Genomic DNA, 21,093 nt, shown 5'->3' with positions numbered 1-21,093 from the left:
AGTTTTGGCGCTTCTTATCTTTGCATGCGGCTCATAAAATGATTTGTCTTGAGCTCAAATGAGCAGCTCGGGTCAGCAGACTTGGCCAGTTAGCATTTTGCTGGTGAACAGCTGAAGAAACAGTTTCTTTGACTTGTTTGAGATCAAAGGAGAGGAAATATTTGACTTTACTTCTTTTGAAAAAAGGCAGACGAATGTCTCATTTAATGTCAAAATCAGGCAACTGCTTATATGTGTCGTTTTCCAGTTCTCTGCCCCCCTAGTGGCTAAAACATGACCATTATTTTAAAGTTTCAGAATGGAATTTACAGGTTAAACTATATGCACTTTCTGGCTGTTTTTGAGCGCAGACGGCCACGTTTGTTGCAGTACCACACTATATAAGATATATTTTTGATTATGTAGTATTACATTATGTATCGCATCATAATAGCAAAGATTTTTAAATGTATCTCCAGTTTTTATAAAGGCAACATTAACTCCTTGGTAGAGGGCTGATGGACAGAGGTTTCCTTTATTTATGTCCATTCATCCTTCTTCCAGTGCAATGCCTGGTTACTCAAGTTGGAAACAAAGCATTTTTTTTTTTTATCCCTGCAGCGTGATTTTGCTCCTCAACACCATCAGGAATGAAGCCTCCTTTCTGATTCCCTTTTGCAGGATCGCCAGACACTGTGATGGCGGGGTGTTTGGGATTAAGAGTGAGCGAGAATCTCCGAACAGCAGCTGGCCAACGTGAAGGCCCAGCGGAAGAAGGTGAGGAGGGGGAGAGGGTGTATAGTGGCAGCGTGATGAAACGAGGAGAGTTTACAGCCGTGAAAATGACTGAAAATGTAGCAGCGGTAGGAATGTTGGAGAAAAGCCCAGAGCTCTGGTGACAAACACAGCTGTGATGACCTCAGTCACCTTGGCTGAAGAGCCAAGAACAGCCTTGTTAACGGAAACACAAGAGGATTGAAATAGAGAATATTCATCAAATAGGAAGTCCCATGGATCAGATCCATCTCCTCATTTAAGACCCAAGCTATTTCCTCTTGATGGAGTAGCTGTATAGTTCCGTAAGGTCAGAAGGTCACTATCATTCTCATGCCTTTGTGCCAATGTTATAATGTTATAATTAAAAATGTTCCATTTTAAAGTTTTGAGACTTTCATTTTACCTATTTTTAAATGATATTTTAATGATGTTAGCATTATGCTAACTTAAAAGCAACACAAAAGGATGAACCAAATAGTCGCACACTGAAGAGAGACATTCCTGGCCATTTTTTAAGTCCAGCCAGCAGTTATACTTGACAAAGCCATGCATGTTTTTCCATAATATATTCCATAATATCCATAATAAATGTGTCATGGGATAGCTTACATCTGTATGGTCTGATTTCTTTTCTTTCTTCTTTTTTTAGTATTCATGGATGATAAATCAGATGAGAAAGTTTTCCAGCCCTTAAAGCTTTAATATACACCAGGTATGGTTCTTTCCCATTGCCTTTGTTCCACTTATGCGCCACAAGCGTTCGCCTGCTTCTGCAATATTCTCCAACCTCTCCAGGAGATAACAGACGTGCTGCAGTATCAGATCCAGAGGCAGGGAAAGGCAGCGGAGGCAGGACCAACTCCATTGCACTGTATTTTTCTCTGCAAGGCTGGGCTGCCCAGTGTTTAACACACTCCCTCTGGGACCTGCTTGATGACTCGGTGCTGGAAATGCGGCTGAATACGAAATGAAACGAGATTTCCCTTTGTTTTATTAACTGCTCTTAATATTGGTGCTTCCAGATAGATGGTATCCCCCTGACAAATCTGCAGCCATGTGGAGGGAGACAGAGTTCGACTGCCACTGCAGCTCTGTAACAGCTCATTTTCTAGGTGTGTGTGTGTGTGTGTGTCTGTGTGTGTTTGTCTGAGAGAGCGAGAGAGAGAGAGAGAGAGAGAGAGAGAGAGAGAACGGGAAAGAGCAGGATTGCAGGATAGAGCAAGATACCAAAATGAAAGTATTTTGATTTTAAATGAATATTCCTGTATCAGATTAAGATGGAGCTTCTTTTAAAACAAAAAATCTCTCTTACAGGCTCTAAGTAAATGATCCGAATAAACTTTGTGTTTGTGCCTTTTTATGAGCAGGCCATCGAGAGGCTTCTCACAGCCAGCAGGTGGGACGACACCAGCTATTAAATTTGACATCAGTGACATTACTGTAACCTTGGCTTTAAGCGAAGATCACAGCTGCTGACGGCGTGTATAAAATCCATTAATGGAGACTTTAAAAGAGCAAAAAGGATTCATTCAAACTGGCGGCTGCTTCAGACAACCAGAGGGGTCATTTAAAGCTGCATACAGCAGAATCTTTAGAGATGAAACACTAATGTTCACAGAATATTGATTCTACCACTACAAGCTCACGTGCCCTTCAAACAAATGAATAAGAAAATGATGATAAATGATCAAAAAACAGGTAAAAAAAAGTGTTTTACACATAAGTTTTCCTCACCCCCCCCCACTGATCACTTGATCCCTTTTTGCCGTCCACCCTTCAGAACCTTCTCGTCCATCTGAAAGGCGGCGCTCCGGACCTGATGTAAGTCTCAACTTTCCCTCCGTGCTCCCTCTTGTTTTCTTTCTCTCCTAACACAACAACCGGTGAAAATCTGAGAATCACTTGTGCCACTTTTTCCCCTCAACGGCATGTCTTTGTGTGTCTGTGTGTGTATGTGTGTGCGCGTGTGTGTGTGTACTGCGGCCAGGCTGTAGCTCCGGCGGATCTGACCCTCCGTTTGCTCGAGGACACAGGTCAGAGGTCGGGGCTGTAATCACACTGCCGGCTGATTCCCATGATCCTCAGCAGTACAGGATTGGATGCTAGTGCACGTGTGTGAGTGTGTGTACGGATGTGCGCGTCCTTCACTCGCAGTCATGGCTGATAGGCATCTGTTGTGTTTACTCTTTTGTGCGTCTGTGTTTTCCACCAGATCTCTCCTGTCGGTTGCGTCTCACCTGGACGTCCTGCCAGCTGGACACTGTCCCGATTCTGCCTGGCCTCAATTACCAGACACGATTGTCCCGGTGCTGAAATGATTGCGGTTGGGTTTGACCGGTAATGGTGATTGCTGGTTGGTTCCCCCACACCTGTGCACCCTCATGTCGCTCGTTTCGGCTTCATTTGTTCCGTCTAATCAGCGATGCGGTGCAGGCGAGGAGAGGTTTAACCAGCACGAGAGCCTCTGATTGCTCTCGTATCAAAGCGCTCTTATCTGGGATGAAAGAAAGTGGCGTCCTTCAGGGTTTTGTTCTTATGCTGGCTAAAAACATAAAGGTCACACCTGCCGTTCACCTGTATTTTCTGTCCCCACATTGTGGCACCCAGTCACCCGCTGGTGTTCACAGCCGTGGCCTTGGAAAGCAACTGGAAGCAGATGGAGGCGGAGGGTCGGAGGTCACAGACCAGACAAAGACGATAATGCTCACGAACGCTGCTTTGTTCGATCGGTTCGGAAATTATGTCATTTAATGCAAAAGTAAAGAATAATATCTATAAATGTTTGCATTGGTGAACTGGATAGGCTGGTTTAAGATGTTCACATCCAAATTTGGATCATAAAATCTAGTGAAAAAGGATCATTGGATGGTGTAGCAGCACCTAAGAGGGAGGTGTTATCCTCTAATTTTGCACAGTTGATGGAGTTTGGAGATCGTGAGAATTATCAATGTCCAAATCTTTATTGCAGCTATACCTGTCCGTTCTGAAATTGTTCTGTTTAAGCACTGAACCCGCTTCTCAAGGCGGAAAAAGATCAGATCCGCCCATTAAATTTGACACTGAAATCCTCCCTTTTGCTATCTGCTGTTTCAAATCTCCCCACGTACATTTTCTTCTCCTGTGTAGCAACACTTTAGACTCGACGTCCACCGTCAGCTGCTAAATCAGTCACAGCGGTAAAAATAAATGGTTTCCCACAGCAGGCCGAGGGCGTGGAGAACAGCTGAGTGACAGCCGAGCAACAGTGTGGGAGATCCTGCTGACCAGACTGTTTACTCTGCTGACACTTTCGGCAGGAGATGTGAAGGACTCGACTCCAGTGTGGGCAGGATTTATTACCCTCCGCGTCCTTCGTTATTAAGCCTCCAGCGCGCCAGAGCCAGTGTCATAAACGTCTCTAAACTTAACATGCACAGGCCAGAGAGGAAATAAACCTCCGTCTGATGTCTGCCAGCTTGGCCAGGAGAAACAGAGTGGGAATGTGAAGGGAGGTCTGAATGACACCGACAGCAAAGTGAAGGAAAACCCAGGACGAGACGACTCCACGGGTGACCCTGGGAATCAGACGCCTCCTCCTCGGAGCGCCGTCTCCTTCGCATCCATCAGTGTCCAGGCTGCAGCTGACGTGCACTCACATCTGCTAGTTTGCTTCTCATTACCGCGGCCCTGCCTCTTTAAATAAACAGCCGGGCCACACGGCAGAAGTGGCCCGACGCCGTCCACGTCTCTCTAGCGTGCAGCACACGTGTCTGTTCCATCCTGCTTGAAGGACGGACAGCACAGCCAGTTTGGCTCTGCTCCCCCTCTCACCTGCGATTGATGCCTCGGGTCTGGTTCCTGGCTGAGACACAACATGGTCAAACAAACAGATTTGCAGTGAGATCAGCTCTGACATGGCGTGTGTATATAATAGTCGCTCTGCTGAGGCTGTGCAGCACAGCTCCCATACGCGGGCAGACAGGCTCCACTTATCAGACAGGGTTGAGAAGTCATCATCATCATCATCATGAGTGTGAGTCGTATCCAGGAGCTTCTCTGCTCACATGAGGTCACGGAAAGATGAGGCCAATCTCCATCTGGCTGTTCCAGAGAACTGTTGAGCTTCTCTTATAGCAGGAAGGATCCCGCAGCTTCAGATGCAGATGAACACGGATGTTACGGCATTAATCTGTGGAACAAATTTAAAATTTATTGCAATCCGTCCACTATACAACCGGACCAGGATGCAATTACTCGCCAAACAGTTTGAGCTAAGACCAGACTGTAATCTTCTTGTGGAAGAGGAACTGGGCCGCCAACATATTGCATTTACCATCCCGTTACATCACCCTTTCTTTCAACAACACTCGGCGCTTTCGGGAAAAGAAAACGGAGGACAGCCGTGGAATTCTCTTCCATCTTGTGCTTCAGAATGTGCCACACATTTTCAATCTTGCTGCCCTGCTCTTATCCTTCGGTTACTCTGTCCAGAATGGGACGTGACACCGTCCAGCTGGAAGATGCAGAGAGACTGCTGATGAAGATTTATCCTTCAGCATTTGCTAAATGTTTATGGATGTTAATAACACAGTTATAGGATTTAAAGCAGCAGCTGTCCAAAGGCTGTATTTCTGCTACTTAATATTCATATTTAGACAACTTAACTGTGTAATGTGGTGCTTTAATATCCTATAAAGGGGGAGTAGAGAAGATTAGGAGGGAGATTTGTTACATTTCCTGTGGTTGCAGCCATCATCGAAGGCTACGTAGCTAGAAATGCACCTCTGGCTGTTTTGTCCTCTGGGATTTCCAAAATCAACTGGAAACAGTATCTTTGTTGCATCTTCGCATTGTAAGTTTAAAATAAACAACCGCAGCTGCTTGCTGATTGTATTTCTGCAGGTTTCAGAGCTCCAAAAGGAACTCGCTTTGTTGGCAAAATCAAACCAGGAGCTGGAGGACAAGGTTGAGCTGAGGGAACCTGCACACATGGAGGAGATCTCTGAGCTGGAGGTCAGAACTGCATGAATGCAATGATGAACGACTGGTCCGGACCGATCCAACCAGCCTTTAAATGCACCGTCCACATGTTATGCAGTGCGCTATAGAGGAAATGAAGCTGCGGGAGGCCAAATGATGGACACAGAAGAAGGAGCAGCATGAAGCCCACAGACACTGCTTGATGAGAAGATGGTCAAATCAGGTCTGGACACTAGTGTATTAAACACAAGGTAATATGAGTGTTGGACAGATAATTTGTTCTGCTGCCACTTGACTTTCATTTTTTAATTGACTTTACGGCCATAACTTTGAACCAAAGATACAATATGTCCATAATGGTCAATTATGTGCTGACTCATTTTCTAATGATGAGCTGCCATTAACAGAGCTCCGGCTCTGGCTAAATATACCTTTATGTCCCTCATTTTCCTTTATGTAGCTGCCAGAATGAGCTCCATAAATTTCCATCTTGCCCAGTTCGCTGCAATTACACCAGAGACGATAAAGAGACTTTTTGACAGTACGCTCTAACCAAAGCTCTGGAGGGAGGGGGGCGATAGGTAGACACAACTCCCGGAGAACCGTTTCATTCCAACAAAAACACATTGCCGGGCGCTTTCCCTGATTAGTTTGTCTTCTCCTGTTCAAGACGTCTGTGTTGCAGATTCAAGCGCTGTTGTTTCTGATTGCAATTATAATCCCTGAGAAGTCTCTGACATGTCTTGCTGGTTCCCATCCCTGCTGTGGTGGGGGGGTGGGGGTGTGGGGGGGGTGATGGGACGTCTCCCGTGTTGCTCAGTGAGGTGCCGTTTGTAATTTAAGCAGAGAGAGAAGTTCTGGGATGAAGTCCATCTTGGTTCAATGGTGATTTCATTCAATTTTAAGTTAAAGTGATGCTCTGTTTGCTCTTGACAGCCTTGATATCCTAAAGAAAGGCAATTTGATAAGCATCCAGTATGGCATATTTGGACATGTGCGAATGATTTATACAGTTTTTCCCCCCTCTTAAACTCAAAAAATAATGACATATACCCAGGAAAAACATGAGATGTGATGAACTTCCATGATTAAACTTTTGGAAAGGTGTGTGTGAACAGTCGCTTGTCACTTATTCTTTTTATATGGATTAAAATAATTTATTTTAAATGTATTTATTATTATTTATTATTTCATGCTCTGGTCCAAACCAGGTTAAACTGGGTTTTTCGTTACTGGGAGTATTCCACCGAGAGTACTATGCCAACCGTCTTGCCGCCTCGATGTCCATGTTTTCCATTTTAAGCTGTTCTTTTAAGAGAAGTGTAACATACCAGTTTGCTGGGAGCACAGGAAACAGCCTCTGAATATGATGCAGTTTCCTGCTTGTGTCCTTGAAGACGTTTCTTGTCATCCTACTGTGCTTTTTTAACCACCTGCCATCCTGGTATGTGGAGTGACGCACTTCAGCCACCCCATCGGGCTGTCGCAGACTTCCTCCCAGTTCCTCTGTTGCCGTGCGTGACAGCATTTGAGCCCACCGGGTCCCCACTGCAGACCTTTGATATCACGTCAGGCTGGCCAAAGAGGTGTCACACCGACCCCGCTTGCTCAGCCCCATGCCAGTCATCTCATGTCCGCCCTCGACACATAAATCTGCAAGTTTTGAGATGTTTTCCAGTTCCTCTTGCAGCAGAACAGGCCACAGAGAGGCTCTTTTGTGTTCCTCGTTTACAGAATGTTTTGTCAATATGATTTAATCCATGAATAAGAAATGAAAATGGTGGTTGTTTACTTGCTCTGTGCCTTAACCAACTGTCTGCAGAACAGATTCTAACGACCTCAGGATGCCATTATTGGATGTGTTATCACCTGTGAAAGCGTCTCAGGGCAGTTTAGGCAGATGCTCCCTGCTAATGAGATCTGTATTACATTACAGTCTCATTCTGCTGTTTGTTTTGGTCAGGCTCCTTCCATGACAACCAGACAAGTTGCTAAGCTGTGGAAATGTTTTGTTCAATGGTGCTTAAGCTCATAGCTAAGGGCTGTTATAATCAGCACGTTAATGAGCTCAGTTTCCTCGTCTTTGATTTCCTGTTTTGGCTCATTCTCATTACCCCAATCAGCGGCGTTTCTATATGTTTTTCTTTCATTGAAATCTCAATACTAACAGTGATTTGCCTGCCTAACATTTTTCCTTGCTCATTTAGCTTTTAAACTTTGATAACTGCAACTCAGAAGAAAGAAAAACATTAATTCTATTACATATAATTTATTACTTCCATGGCGTCACATCATTTTAAATACATTTTGGTACTGGAGTCAGTGAATGTCTGTCATATAAAACCATAAATGAGCAGACTTTACTGTCATGTATTGCCATGGCAACAACACCTAACCACAGAACCTGGTTTGTTTGTGATGACTATAAAGAAGCTGATATTCTGTGTTTTTGTACTTCTCTGCACCAGAAGTCTGGTGGAATCTGATGAAATGAGGCCGTCCAACCTGTGAGCTGACTCCGGCTTGTTTGGCATTAAATTCTGTTCTCACTCAGAAGTTTTAAAATCGCTGTAGGATTTTAAGCAGATGTGATCTTAACGTTACAAATGAATGCCATCAGGAGGCTTAAGTGCGGCCATTGATAACAGGTCGCTGGCAGATGACCCCCAGAACTCCCAGCAGGATTGAGCTTAGTGGGAAGATGGGTCTGCGTGATGAGGGTCCATCCATCCAGCGTCTGGAGGGGATGTTTCCCTAAGTGGGTTTTATCTTCAGCAGCTCTCTGATAGGCTTCATAACTGTTTCGTCCCCTCTTTGTTAAACACAAATGCAGTAAATCACAGGCGCATGGGCAGGAACCATGCGGGGGTTGTGATGTCACAGCACCTCATGCATCACTCAGACTGTGTCTGATTACCAGCTCTTAACCCTTGACCCCGTCACTGTTTGCCGATGTGTTGACGCTTTCTCTTTAGTAACCCAAAGCATCCCGCCCTTCCTTTTGCTTTTACAGTCGTGCGGTCAGGTTGGCTTTATATACGATGCCGACAGTCAAGTTTGCTGTGCGCTGTTTGCTTTTCAAATGGCTCATAAACTTCTCCTCAGTTCTTTTGGGGGCAGCACCCGGCTCCTTCCTTGAGTCATTATTTCAACTGCAAATGTTGCTATTTCAGCACTTTTCCCTCCTGATTTCCTACATGATATTCAATCTGTGCACTATAAACCATTTTTTGGTTTGGATTAGATGGAATCAAACATTTGAGTGGGGTTACTCTGCAAATATAACCTTTAGATTTTACTCACACGGTAGAACTACAGTATGGAATCATTTAAGTTTTGACATTTAACATGAGATTTGAACGTTCTCAGCTAGTAATTATGTCTGGGCTTTTTAATCTCGACACAGCCCTAACTAACCAGGATGACTTGTTTAATTGTTCCGATGTTAAACATATGCATGTTAGGAGGAACCTCCAGCATCTGTTTTCTCAGATGGGAGCTGTTGCGTTACTCCAGCACTCCATATATCTCCTGAATTAAACACTAAAGAACTGCTCAGCCGTCCGATTCTCACGGGGACGGCTTTGTCTTCATTGTAAGGAAAAAATTTTCCCACTCCAAAAAGTTGCCCTGCTCACTTTTATCTCCTCAGCGGTGCCTTCAGGGGGAAATGCACGGCTGTATAGAAAACAAGGAAATGCATCAAACAGACCGGAATAGTAAAATATAGACTTTGAGGAAATTCATCATCCATCCGGCTTTGTGGATGTGCTTCAGAACAGGGAAAATAGTTGGACTTTTGTGTTCACGCAGCTGTGACAGCGAGATGACATACAAGAAACCGAACCAGGAACCGCCAGAAGTGTTTGCGAGCAAATGCAAACGTTTCCTGTATGTAAAATAAAAAATGCACCACTATAGAAGAAATTAATCCTCATATGGGAATTTGATATGTGTATTTCCATATCAGTTACTTCCGTGTCCTATTTTAACTATATATCATATATTCCCGTCCTGCTGATGTTTGCACGCTAATTATAATTCTAACACACTGAGATCACACATTTTGCTTTGAAATGTTCAGCCTGTTTCTACGACAACAATATCAGGATAACCCGTCTGGGGATTTGGATGTTTGGTAATTTCAACCATCTCTAAGCTTCTTGCTCAAACCATTTATGAGTTTCAAAGAGTCTATATTTGTGGGCCAGATGACCTCTGTACGCCTCTGTTTTCCTTTACCCCCATCACACGTCTTTGACAACTGAGAAAAATGCACGTTAACCCCTCTAAGCTGCTCTGTGACACCGGGCGGCCCGGGGCACGACTGTGGCCCCGTCGGCCCTTCAAGCCGGACAATTTGATTTGAAAGCCGAGTTTTCAAAGCTGAGTCATGGATCAGTGGTCAGCCAGTGACTTGGCCTTTTCATTCCTTTTTTCCTTGATGATTTGTGTGTGTGTGTTTGTGCGTTGGGTGTGAGGAAGGCAGCACGAACCTGACCAAAATCAACAAACAAAGAAGCCACAGCTGGGAATAAATCAGGGTTTGGTCTCTCTGGGTAACGTTTGCCCTGAGATGGGCTCCTCGTGCTGAAAGAACCCATTTCACACGGCGCATGCCGTGGACATAACATCGCATTAACTTCACATGGTGAAGGAATGTCTTTACATTAAGAGTGGCAGGGCCCGGCCGATAAATGACGACATCTGAGCTCAACGTGTCAGTCCGCATATCTGCAATCTGCAGCAGGGGGATCTGATTAAGGCCTGAGGTCGCGGTGATGGGGGTCAGCTTGTATGCCTCAGCTCAGCTGTCACCTACACATAGGTATCCCCGAAATACTCTTTCCCCTTCAGGTTCACCCAGACAAATAAACACTGTCCACAGTCAAGACAAAAGTAATTTTTTAAAGTCTTTTTGTGGCAGGTTGGCCATAATGAACCACACCGGTGTTTGGAAAGCAAATAAATAAGATAGGATGGGGGTGAATCAAGGAAGAAAACAAGAATAGTAAAAATATACAGAGAAAGAGCTATTGAGAAAGTATTTCCTTAACAAGAGGGGAACAAATAATAAATTATGGGGCCCCCTCTCCCCTGAGACAGAACTGGCATGCCTGAGGGTAGCAGGAAGTGGGCATCACTCTCTTTTTATAGAGGTCAAAGGCAGGCTTCCACTGTGGGAGCATCGCAGAAGACAGACCCCTGAGAGAAAACACACAAATCAACACACACACAGCCTCTCTCAGAGTTTACATGCCACGCTGGGCTGGATGAAGACGGCTCTGCTATGACAGTATAACCTCGGGGTCCCTCATCATGTCATCGCTGTAGTTTCTGCCCTCCTCATATCTGCACTCCCACTTGGCCTGTATAACTGACGGAGAGACTGTTGACAGCATTGACCCCGGGTTTACCCCAGACCCCCCTTATGACTGTCCCAAAGCAGGTTGCAAACCAACACGAGAGGCTTCGTGCTGATCCGTCAGATATGTGAAACTCAACATACTTTTATTTCTTGGCGGCTGCCCTTGAGATGAGGTGATAAAGTTGCTTTTTTAATCTCCCCAAACTCCTCACAGTAGGTTAGGCTCAGCCTGAGTAGGAAAAGAAGGCTCCTTTAATCAGTTTCACAGGACCTACTGGATGGAAGCAGATAAAAGTCTGAGCCTGATGAGAGAAAACAGGCTGGGTTTTGATTCTTCTGTACTTATTATATCCATTTAGAGATGTGACTATCTGCTTGTTCTGATCTCAAATTCCGCTGCACCATCCTTGAATTCTGTCCTCATGATAAGCTTCATCTAATCCATATTCTTCTCCCTGACTTTGCATTGCACAAAGGAACAGATGCTTTTCTAGTTTGGGATTTTAAAAAAATGTAGCTGTAAGAAAATATCCTGATTTAGCACTAAAACTTGATGCTGTTTGACTATTCCTCACAAATTCTTGTGACTTTTTTTATGAACAGTGAAAATATAGACATGTGTTATTTATTCCTGTATATTGTTTATAGTATTATTAAAATTTTATGCAGTACCAAACTAGAGCAAAACATTTCTTAACATCATTTTCAAACTAATTCACTTAACAACCTTTTTATTTTGTAAAAACAAGAAAATATTCATTTCATTGACTGCTCACAGAGCCAACACCTCTTCCTGTGGCACTGAGAAGAAGGAGCCAGAGCACCAGTAGTCCAAACTATCATAATTTGAGTTGGGAGTAAGAAATCACATGTGCCACAGTTTATGTCGGCAGTCATAGCCTGGAGGAACGGCTGGTTTCGACTTTGGAACAAACTACGAAATCATTTTCTTTGCACAGCAGTCATTCATCTTTCTCCAGACACACAGACATTTCGGGCCTGCTCCCTCTCAAACTGACGTGGCCGGCAGGTAAGCAACAATTTCCATTCAGGGATAGCGTAGAGGTTCCTCCCCCCTTGTTTGTAAAACACACATTAAAATGCAATCTGTGTGCATGGTGACATGATTGCAACAGGTTGAACTGGTTGACATAAACCCTCTGAATGTCATGTAAAGGACAGGCATGAAGATATCGAGTGAATCTTTAGACGTGGAACCATCTTGTGTTCTCAAACTTTCTAATTTTAAACCCTGAGAAAGGTGCTTTGTTTCACCAGCCCCCAGAAACCTTTCATCAGAAGAATCTAATAAATGCATGGTTGAATTCTGAGGGCTCACAAACCCTTCTTCACGGCTGGGTTTGCCCCCGCGGTTGACCAGAGGACATGTCAGACCTGCGAAACTTTGCAGCTCAGCTTGCAGAAGAAAACACCTCACAATCCAATCCCTTTGAGAACATCTGCAGCCAATTTAACCTCTGCATTCCTGCAGTCTGCGCTGTTTAATATTCACAGGGGTTACGATCTGCCGGGACAGAGGTGGAAGGGGACGGTGGGGCGAGACAACTGGTTTCTACCCTACTTTGGTCCAGGGTCCAGACATGGTGGAAAAATACATGGGGTTAGGAAAGAGTGAGCTGGAGCAGAGGTGGCTTAACTGGGCTAATTTGCGGGGATAATAATGGCGTTCATGCAAGGCCTTTGGGAGCAGCGTAGAGAAACAGGGGCCTGGCGGTGCAACCACACAGGAAGTTTACAACATGGCCAAAAGAGCATTTAATCAAACAGGCAACATGGAGCTGGCGGCGTGGGCCAGCAGCCATGCCGAAGATGAAGATAAATGTCTGGAGCCATACAAAATTCAGACCAATGCAACCACCAATTTTACTGGCCAACTAAACACAACATGTCAGACTTCATATTCGTTCCCACTTTTGATAGTAGCCTTTAGCACAATATTAACATCATATATGTTTTAAGTTATTCCCACATGAGCATCTAATAATTAGCTATTGTACACTTTATGAACAATAAACATGGATGCATTGCATCTTTTGCAGGAAATGACTTGTGAATGTAGGCTTTTATACCCAGTAATCAAAGACTCCTGCATATGTAGCAGCACACATGTGTAGCCTCACTCAGTACGATAGAGTAATAGCCCAGTTAATTGATAATTACACCCACACGGCCTCCTTTATTATGGCCACACAACATCCTTGTGAACTTTTGTGGATCTGTTCCAGCCTCCGTTAACTTTAGAAACAGAGGAAATTCAAACCAGCCCACTCCTTTTAGCGCCAATTTATCTGTTTATGCTTCCCTCTATGAGAAAATATATTTGGGTGCATATTACAGTAGGCTGAAACATAAAGATGGGAACAATAATACACAGAGGTTTAGCAGTGTTTGTTTCAGTGGGATGTGCTTCGCATGCGTGGGAATATTTATGTTTCATCATGTGCAGAAACTATCAATGACATTCTGGGCTTTTTGGTCCATTTCTGTAACTAAAGGTCTCTATTTGCCCTCAAAAGAACTCCACCCATGGAGATGCTGGTTCAGGAGTGGGTCACATAGCTTCAGTCCACGAGCGTGTCCACCTGGTTGTCATGTTTACATCCGTCTGGTGAGAGTCAGAGTGGACAGATATCATGAAATAAATCCAGAAATGAATACTTATCATGCACTTTTCACCAAAGACAAAAGCCAGATGTGGGTGAGCGCTGGTGAGCTTTTATCTGGTGCGGAAGAAGTTCTAGTGAACTGTTTTTGTTCAGGGTGATTTATCTGAGAGCTGTGGACAGAGCAATGATAGCTGTTCCCTCTGCCCTTCATGGTGATCTGAGCGTGCTTACACACCTGAGAGGGGTTTGATCATCTCTAAAAATGTTCTTTCATCTCACAAGAAAACATCACCTATTAAGGATTTGGATCCTGGAAATAACGTGCCTGAGTGATTCAAGTTTAGAACCCTTAACTTTTTCTAGGTAGGTTTTGTTTATATTTTTAAAAGCATTTCCCTGTAGGACATGTGATCATCATTTATTTGAATTAGAGCATAGAATATCCATTAACACTATATTAAGTCATTATTTCATCTTAAAGTCCAACCTGAAACCATGACAACCTCAGTTTCCACATGGAGAATTTGTGGGATGTGATTTTTAGTAAACAAATGTCCCAGTAGTTCAGATTTCTAGGCAAAGAAGGAATGACCTTGAAGAAGATTGTAGCAGTTTTGACAAATCTGTGTCAAATTTGATGTCAAAGCATGCAGAATTTGGAAAATAACCCTTATATTTAAGGACACAAACAACACATAGACATCCAGGAAACAGCACTTTAAATCCAACAAAGCAATTTCCATGTGCTTGTTTTCAACAGGTGTTGAAAAGAGGCAGTTATCATCTCCGACTTTGGAATTCTCTCCTTCTCACTTCTTTTAACTGTCAAAACATATTTCAGCAATCTGTTGATACACGGCATCCAAGTGTCATCCATGCTCTTTAAAATGTTTTGCATTCCCACATTCACACCTCACGCCCGTCATTACAATGACGAGCTGTTAGCTTAATGCTGACAGAGTCCAAAAACATTGTTGTTGCCTGTGGAAGAAAGGAAAATCCAATAAAAATAACCAATAATGACAGTTATGCACCATACATGAATATTAATCACTCTACTTAAACAAACTGGCTGTGTGTTTCCATGAAAGACACGTTCAAACAAATCAACCCTGTTTTCTTTTTTATAAAAATCCACAGCGGGAGCAGCAGCTCTCTAACTTTACATCCCGACTATGCTTGATTTGGTCCATGTAAAGGTAGCGAGCCTATTTAGATAACAGCTTGTCATATTTCCAGGTTGAGCACAGACTGCTGAACTGGTTTTGTGGAGAGGCTGACAGGAGGCCAGAGCTTGGTTCTGGGGTCTCTTTTGTTGCCTTCCGAGTTATATGGCTGGAGTCCTGGTGAAAGGATGGTGGAGACCTGCCAGCAGCTGAAGTCATCACTGCAGTGTGAGCTTCTATTTAGCAGCCACCACAAAGGTGTTCAAAGCGGACAAGCAATGCGAACTGTCCCCTGCTTTGGGTCGGATTCAACTCGGACAGGAGCTTTGAAAGTATCTATTCTCAGTGTAAATGTGTCCAGCTGAATAGCTTGGTGCACATTTATTTGAAAAATGTAGACAGCAGCTAATGAAAACCAGCCCTGGCTGCTCTAGTTTTAAGTAGAGACTGGTTTTAAGATGAAAACTAACATCGATTGTGTTTTGTTTGGAGTGTTTTTGTGTAAATTATTCAAAAGCCACCATAAATCCAGAGTAAATTATCATCACAGTTGAGGTTTGGTTGCTGGTGTTTTCACAGGGTTGCTAATGCAACTGTAGCCACCAATGCATTTATGCAATATCTGATTTCCGAGGTCTACTGGTTTCACTTGTGGGGGTAGTAACACCTCACTTGCCTGTGTATATATTTATGTTAAATAGCTGCCGAACCAGAGACAATGGTCCATCAGCCACAGCTGCATTTTGGATGGGTTTAGTGCCGATTGATGAGTATTAGTGAGAAATGCTTACATTGGTGTGATATCAGCACCGGATTTGCTGATGTTAGCATTTTCCTGCAAAGTCATGCACATTCACTGGCTTTACTGGGAAGGAATAAAACCGCATCACACATGTGATGCCGTTAGCAACATGAGGTTTAATGGTGGTCTTGTTTTATGCTCAGAATAATAAGGAAACCATATGTGCCAGTTGTAAAGTCACACAAGCAGAATGTTTTTAAGATGGAAAAATGTGAGAAAATGAAAAATTGATCAACCATTTGATTGACTGTATTGATCTCGGAACTGTATCACACTGCATTCGGAATGTTGCCGTTCCATGTGCTCTCCCCGCTATCGTCTCATCATTTATATTTCATGTATGAATTTGGTGTTTCTGCACGAACTGGGCAGAATGGGACCGTGTATAATGGGAAACAGAGACTCTGCTTCTGTCGGTGTTGTTTTATTGGAATTCTGTTTCCTAAAATTCATCCCAGCACTTGAAGGAATAATGTAAAGAGAGCTCAAAGATGAGTAGGATCCCGTCAGGAAGCCTGACTAGATCATGACAGGAAATTCCAGGAGCAAAACAAATGATGCCTAGCAGAGGTCACGGGCTGCTTTTTAACCTGTGATGACAGGAGCACATAGTTCCTTCTCCCAGCCCGCTGATCCACGCAGCAATGATTTATCTCTGATTGAAGAAACGCGCCACTGAATTTCTCCCTTTATCTCCGCCGAGCTGCGAGTTTTCTGCGCTCATGCTTCTCACAGCGCCCAGTCATGAGGTCCTCCTGGAATGAGATTGCTTTAAAATGTTTCCAGCAGTTGTTAGTCTAACAGGGGTCATGTTTACATGAGCAAAGTAGTTGTTGAAAGGACACGTTGGCTGAAATAGCAGAATTTTACTGGCCAAAAATCCGCTTCACCACGTCCCAGACGGCTTCTCCTTGTTGTAAATTAAACAATTACTGTAGAATTATGTCATTTATCCCACATATTGGACCCACTGGGATCTGACTTCTCTAATCCAGTGTCATGCTTATCGGTGCATGTGTACTCTGGATATCAGTGATCCTCCCCCGCAGTGTTTTTCTGACATGCAATTGGTTGATTTCGGGATGATCTTTGTATTTTGACATGTTTACCTGCAGACTTTTCTCCCGTACCTCTTGTTACCCAGTACTCAGATACCGGTTATCCGGTGTCGGTGGGTTTTACACTGATGTCTGTGATGGTTATGCATACTCGATGACACCAACACACACACACACACACACCCTGGTACAGCCTCACACACAAGCTTCGAATCACCATATGTTTAGAAAGTGCCACCTCATCGCAGTGTGTGTGTAGCTTGAGGACGAGTCACATATTTGCGTATTGCTCACATACTCTGCTATCATGCACAGTCCCAAAGCTGTGCTCCGTGTTCTTCCTGTCAAAGAAAGGAACCAAAGCTGTCACTGTCTGCAGCGTCTGATGTAATTAGCAGCTCTGACCACTCAGCCGGCTGGACGGTAATGCTGCTGCTGCCACCCCCACCGCTGCTGCCGCCGCCGCCGCGGCTGCTGCTGTGTTGGGCTTCACACAGAGGTGGAGCTGGGAGGACAAACTTGTCTCTCAGTGGAGGGGGGGGCATGATGCCAGGAAAGCTTGGCCGTGTCTGAAAACGCTTTCTCAACTGGCTGTGTGGGAAGATAAGAAAGAAGGAAGCGTGAAAGCTGCTGATTCTGGATTTATGCCCTCCCCCTGCCCCCCACCAACCACAGCTGCAGGTCTGAGAGCTGACCAGCATTAAGACATCAGAAAGCGCTTGACGGGCTAATAGGAACTGTTTTCTAGAGCATCTTTAAAAGCTGGTTAAATTGCTGAGTTTTGGCAGTGATTTGAGGAGATCTGCCATTACGGTTTGAATGGGGTTCACCTAATCTGTGCTGGCAGATTAGGAATGCCTGGACCTCACTCAAATTCCCCCTCACGGATGGATCTGTCTGGCTCCTCAGTGATGTATGTGTAAAAGCAGCTATTTTATCTCGCCCTGATTGGCAGGAGAAATGAAACATTTCAATTCAAGCCTTGAAAAAACTAGCAGTGTCATACAAAGGATAAAAACATCATGATTTATGGGGCTTTTTTTCATTAATTTCTTCTTTTGACATGCTCTGATGGGGGAAAAATAAAAAAGCTAAGGCGTAGAGTGGTGCTGCCAATGGGCATCTGACAGTGATTTGCTGATCCCGTTCAATTGCTCTCATCCTCTAAGGCCACAGGACCCTGTGTAAGTCAGCCAATCACTTCCCCTAAGCACTCTGCTGCGCACAATTATAGGTCAGAGTGTGTCACGACATCATTGTGTCGGGTTAGAATGGCTCAGTACCAGTTCCACCCTGCAATCAGTTATGTTTTTCTCCCTGCTATTACAATTGGAACAGAAATCCAGTAGGAAAATTTACCACCACTTTTGGTTGTCAACCAGATCCAGACCGCAAATTTTCTGATAACTTACATTTGTCCAGTCAAAACACAACATTGGCCAGCTTCAGTATTAAGTATAAGGTGAGTTGTTAGTAGCAAACTGCAAATAAAATCCTCAAAGCCTCAGATCAACCCCAGGAGACGACAACCTCTTGACTTGCTCCAAGAAGATGAAAACATGGCTTCTGTGCTTGTTTTGGGTTTGGGTTGTGTGGGCTTCCCTGACACTGGGTGGCTCAACAGTGTTTGTAAAGTCCAGACTGCTATCATATAATCAGTTCGATGCTCCGGACTGATAAACACGCCGTTTTGGGCAACACCCGCATGGTGTGCTCGCTCACTTCCTGCTTCAAATCACGCTATGTTTCATGTTATGTGTCTCTATAAATATACAGAGGGGCTGCTGAAGAAAACCTACAGGACATTGTGTAGACGTTAGCTTCCAACTGTTTATATCCGGATTTGTCTTCCCCACCAGTGTCTGGACTTCATGGGGTATTCCTGTTACCTGTCCTGCTGCCCCTGATGGCATAATCCCCCTACAAATCCAAGTGGGCTACAGTCTACACAAATATTCACTGCTGTCATTTTTCTCAATAGATTTTAAATCCTGTTTGACTTTTGTGATTTTAGATTGTTCATTAGTTCAACATCAAGACCAATATGCTGTTATGAGCGATACCACTTCTCCAGACTGTCCTCCTGTAGCAGCTAACAGAAGCCAAACCTCTGGTGACATGAACCTACTTTCTGGGTAAGTTGTGTTCCCACATTTTTCAATGCACCCTCGTGGTTTTGTGTATTGTTGCCATAGAAAATGTTGATTCCTGCTCTGAAGTTGTGCCCACGATTCGATAAGGTCAGAAGAGTCACTGCTTAGTAAAAACCTTTCGCTCTTGACAACATGACGACATAACAATGTGCAGCTTTACAATGTCGCATAAATTACCAGTGAGTTTACAACCACGTACAAAGACGGCGACGGTTTCCTTCCACTTCGCACAGACAACACTCTTTCATATTGTAGAGCAGCACATAAAGAATAGCAGCAAGCCGTGCCAGCGTTTCTCTTTATAATAGTATAGGAAGTGTCCTCTTGGCCCCGAAAGAGGACAATTGAGGATGTTAACAGTTTATATCCTCAGTAAATCTCTCATCAAAGTGTAACATCATAATGATGGGAAAGTTATGACCCAGATAATATTGTCCTACGGGCCACTGCGTTTACTTTGTTCCTGGCATCGGACTTAACGCTAATGTGGCTAATCTGCAAAGGGTGTAAAATAATCCTCAGTGAAATCTTGGCTTGCTGACAACCGATCCGAGTTCAGAGAAAAGTATGAATTCCCAGGGCACCGTTGCGATCTTGTCCTGTCATTTTTTTCTTTTGTAATTACACAAATGCTACAGCACGTGTAATACTGAGAAGAAACAAATCATGCAGCTACCAGTTCTCTTTTCCAATATGTCGCCCCCCCCCAACCACCTGAAGTTTGCATTTCTGCCCCCCTTCCCAGTGTTTGTGCTAGTTTTGTTTTTATGACCAGTCCAATGATCCGTTGCTGCCGCAGAGCTGATGGTGTTAACACAGCTGAGGTGCATTAAACAATCTGTTGTTCCTGCCTTTTACCTGGCTCCGGGCTGTTTTTACGGCAAGACTGATGGTGGTGGTGGTGGTGGAGGTGGGGGGTCGGGGGGGGTTGCACTTCAGAAACACAAGAAGCGTTTTCAAGTTCAATGTGACCAAGACATCCATTAAAGAAATAAAAGCTCACAGCCTTCAATGGAAACAAGTGCTGGATGACTTAGTCACAAATGTCTCCATAGTAACTGAGGTAAAGAGTCTTTTTAAATATGGAATCATGACAGTACTGTAGATGTTAGGGCTGGCTAAGAGACATAACCTCTTTAGAGCTAATGCTGACTAAAATAGGTTGTGGTTTTTAGCACTTTGTATCACTGTTTATATTAAATATAATTTGAACATTATTAAGTAAAGACATGTAACAATAAGTTGCTATTTACAGTATATCAGTCAGACCAGACAATGCTTCCCTTATTTGTGTCAGACCACTGGGGGCAGGAGACCTGGTAGCAGAAAGGTAAACACAAAATTTCAGCTCTAAACAAGCACATATGTTGCCCCTGTCAATTGTGTCCATCTTTGGTCTTCAATTTGCAATGTTTCCCCAAAAATTCGACGTTTTACCGATCGTTCTAGTGTTTCAGCTGTCTGAAAAAGCCTGTAGCAACACCTGCTCGTGCGCTATTTGCAGCAACGATCCCCACGTTCCACAATGTTTGGGTGGGTGGTGCAAAGGTGGATGAAGACCAGCGGCGAGCTGACAAAAACCATCACCGTGGTTCCGTCAGCGGTTTGCTGAGCGGCGTTGGTGGTATCGCGGGAGAGCCAAGTGCAGTTAAGGTTTTTATGATGTGGCAGAAATTGATTCGAGTTGGTGCCAAGAGCGGTCCAGATGTTACGCTGATGAACGGGGTGGTCTGCGAGTTTACAGACCACCTCGGTCTCGCGGTGAATATATGTTGTGAATATTTAAAGAAGCTATTTCTGACACTTGTTCCCTGCAGTGTAATACTTATCATTCTGAATCTTTTTTAACATGACCACTGCCAACTTCAACCCCCCCACACACACACCCACTGGCAGGCAGTGACACGCATTCCCGTAGTGACAGTGAACAGGACTGGTGCCGTTCTCGCAGACAGACCTTGAACTCTTTGAAGAGACGTCTGGCTCTGCAGTAATGCCCGACTGGTGGCTGCCCAGTTCCAAACTGTAACTCTATAGCCTCATTGTCACGCTCCATATCCTCCCAGTGACCCGCAGCCCAATTATACAGCTGACCCAGGCTTGATGATATAACCTTGGGCGTCTTTCGGGGTCTGCCGGGGCTCAGGGGTCCACGTCTTGTCTATCATGACATGTCAACTCTGAGCGTTAACCAGACACTTCCC

The 21,093-nt window shown here is 44.2% G+C and overlaps 1 long non-coding RNA gene across 1 annotated transcript; it reads left to right on the top strand.

The window, feature by feature from the left end:
- The first annotated feature begins 1,225 nt into the window (after positions 1–1,225).
- LOC130531259 (uncharacterized) lies at positions 1,226–3,095 on the top strand. The gene is made up of 3 exons (XR_008952055.1): positions 1,226–2,577; positions 2,744–2,871; positions 2,969–3,095. It is a non-coding gene; the product is annotated as an uncharacterized LOC130531259 (long non-coding RNA).
- Positions 3,096–21,093: the final 17,998 nt, after the last annotated feature.

This window comes from Takifugu flavidus, chromosome 9, assembly GCF_003711565.1.
Source record: "Takifugu flavidus isolate HTHZ2018 chromosome 9, ASM371156v2, whole genome shotgun sequence".
Classification (NCBI taxonomy): domain Eukaryota; kingdom Metazoa; phylum Chordata; class Actinopteri; order Tetraodontiformes; family Tetraodontidae; genus Takifugu; species Takifugu flavidus.
This window is presented reverse-complemented; position numbering and strand designations above follow the sequence as displayed.